Below are 3,344 nucleotides of genomic sequence, written 5' to 3'. Positions count from 1 at the left end.
CATTTCGAGCCTTCAGAAGATGATGAGCTGGAGAAGACGAAGAACGCGGTTTCGGATTTAGTAGATGTCATCGAGGGATTCTTGTCACACCTCAAGCTGCATCGAGTGTTTTGTTATATGTTCCGCTCTATAAGAAAATGTAAGAACCCGAGCATAACGTTTGAAAAAACGGTCTCACCGACCGAGTATGATGAAGCCTTTCGCAAAATTGTTGAAATCATCCAACATAACGAGTATCGTCGCGCAGGCCTTCAACGGGGCCGGTGTTTCGTCATGTCATCGTCTTAGTCAATGTTTTATGTTAAGATTATTTTTGAATTCTTTGAAGTCTAGTGTAAGTAGGTTAGGGCAAGGCGGGAGCGCAATAAAAGCTCGCTTTTTCGCTCAAGGCGAATTTGCCCCGCTTTGCACCGAATTATAATGCATTTTTAGAACATAGTCGTAAAATTGGAATTCGATCGAGCGCACACATAATTATTTTCGTCCCGCCTTTTAATAAACTTTAAACGCCACCAACAGTTCTTTTTTTCGGTATTTTTTGATTGGAAAAACTATTCTAATTTTTCACTCTCCTCGTGGGGGCGCCTTGAAACAGGTCCTGGTACGGTCAAGTCTCTGCCACGGATGCTGGCTAATTGTAGTCGGGCGGAGCGCAGAAAACTCTCGTAGTGAAATTACTCCAATCCATGGTTAAACAGGATATGCTAATGGATGCGTGGCCGAGAGGGAGCTCGGTGCTATATATGCGAACTCTGGATACCTGCCGACCTCCAATTTAAATTAGGCTTCCCGGGGCAAGCGGGCTATGCCTCGGGTGACTATAACCTTCCCGCCTACTCGTGGGAGCAAACATGTCAATTACAAATATTAAGCCAAATAACCTAAAGAAGGCGCTTTTAATAACATCATCACGACCGCCATCACGGGTGCACTGACGGACATGGGGACTGATTCCCGGACGGTGAGTCTCATCGATCTGATGCTTCGATGCAGGACCATTGAGGCCTCACTGGGGACGTCAACCTCCACCAGGTTTGTCAGCAGAGGTACGCCGCAGGGCGGAGTCCTCTTTCCCCTCCTATGGAACGTAGCAGTAAATGAACTGCTGCGAGAGATAGAGCGGGTGGATGTCACGTGGTGGCGTACGCTGATGATGTTGCCATAACATTCTCTGGGAAATTTCCACAGACGCTATGCGAGTGCATGACAAGCACTGTCATGAAACTGTCTCAATGGGCAGACAAATGCGGGCTAGGTGTTAATTCGTCCAAAACAGAACTAGTACTCTTCACCAGGAAGTACAAGATTCCGACACTGATTCCCCCAAAACTCTGTGGGGAAGCGCTAGTTTTTAGCAATAATGCCAAGTATCTTGGTCTGATCCTCGATAGGAAGCTCGATTGGAAACTGAGCATAGGGGATAGGGTAAGGTAGCCTTCTTACCTCTGGCCCTCTATACCTGCAGAAAAACCGTCGGGCTCAAATAGGGAATGACACCGTATATAGTCCGGTGGCTATATACAGCCATCATACGACCAATCCTAATGTACGGAGTGGTGGTGTGGTGGCCAGCACTGGACAAGAAAACTTGTCGTAGCAAACTCAGCCGCGTCCAACGCATGGCAGAGCTATGCATAAGGGGCGGGCTACGTTTGGACACTCGGGAATCTTGACGAGACTCCCGTAACTATCGGAGGGGACAGATCACTGTATACCGAGTGATCACCTATCGACGCCCTTCCAGGTATCAATCCCACTCAGGGGACTGGGAGAGGGGCGAACCTGGACCCGCAAATGCGATCCACAATTACACTGATGGCTCAAAGTTAGACGGCCGTGTGGGTGGTGGTGTCTACTGTAACGAGCTCAACATTAATCATTGTTTCAGACTCCCGGATCACTGTAGTGTTTTCCAAGCGGAGGTTGAAGCAATCAACGAGGCTATTTCTATCGTCTCCAAGCTTTCTTTAGACAGACACTAAGTGTGTGTCTTCTCATACAGCTAAGCAGCTCTCAGAGCACTTGGATCAATATCTTCGAACTCTACGACTGTTAACATATGCCGCAGGTCTCTTAATTAGAGCGCAGAGCATTTAGATCTTTCCTAATATGGGTCTCCGGACACAGAGATATCCACGGAAATGATGCTGCCGACGAACTAGCCAGGCAAGGTTTCTTGTCCATAATAACTTCTATAATAAAAACGAGGAGGAACGTTGTGAGTCGCTTTTGTTTCCGCGACTCAATTTTTATACCCATACTCAGTCAGTATACATACATGTGAGCTTATATTTGAGTAGAATTGTATCTGTTTACATTCTTTTAATACATCTGTCATCTAGAAAATGACATCTTCTACGCCAGAGGGCGCACTAAGCAGAGTTTGTGAGCAGAGTGCGAGCGAAAGGGAAATTGAGTAGCGCTGCAGCTGCAGCTGCAGGGGCTGTGGTTTGCACCTAAAAATGAATTTCTTCATTCTTTCTATAATAATGGTTCAGCAATCTGGTAGATATGGTCATTCTCTACAATACTGCGTTTTTCGTACCTTCAATATTTTGGATGCCACAGATTGTCATTTGTGAGGGCGAAAGAGAGCGGTTAGAAATTTTAAAATACACTTGCAAAAGTGTGATGTCACATGAGTCAGGAAACTTTTATAATCTCTGAGAACTAGGCGCTCATCGGGACTGACAGACGGACGGACAGACAGACATGGATTATTCGACTCGGATATTGATGCTGATTAAGAATATATAAATGCGGTCCGCAAAACTAATACATGTGAAAGGTTGTATTTAAATGTATGTTTATTAACGAGATATATAAGTAATGGATACAGCTTTGTTAGATATGTTTTTATAAGCGACAACTGATTTAAGTACGACTGATTTTATTTACGACTGACGAAAACGACGACTGACTACGGACTGGCGAGAGGCCTCTGAGCGGCGTCGGCTGACGTTCTCGCGATCTCCTCTTTACTCTCCCTGCTCTCAGCTCTCTCTGGGAGGTCTGCACTTGTGTGCGCGACCCAGCCTTCTTACATTCGGCCATCCTGACATTCGTCATCCGTCCCGGATGACAACAGCTCCTCGTTTTCCTCGACAAACTTCCAAAGCTTGAGATTGTCACAACTAGTCGCTGTCACGTTTGGTCCTTCGATGTCCGGGGCTGCTTTCTTCACGTCGTGTCGTCCGTTACGCTTGACGTTGACGATCTCATACGGACCAAGGTATGAACTCGCCAGCTTTCGACCAGCAACGAATTGGGTTCGCTTTACAGCGACGAGATCGCCCAATCTGTAGCCATGCTCGACACGTCGTTTCTTGTCAAAGTTGGCCTTG

Source organism: Drosophila obscura, unplaced genomic scaffold (genome assembly GCF_018151105.1).
Source record: "Drosophila obscura isolate BZ-5 IFL unplaced genomic scaffold, ASM1815110v1 contig_209, whole genome shotgun sequence".
Taxonomy (NCBI): domain Eukaryota; kingdom Metazoa; phylum Arthropoda; class Insecta; order Diptera; family Drosophilidae; genus Drosophila; species Drosophila obscura.
Note: the sequence above shows the minus strand (reverse complement) of the source record.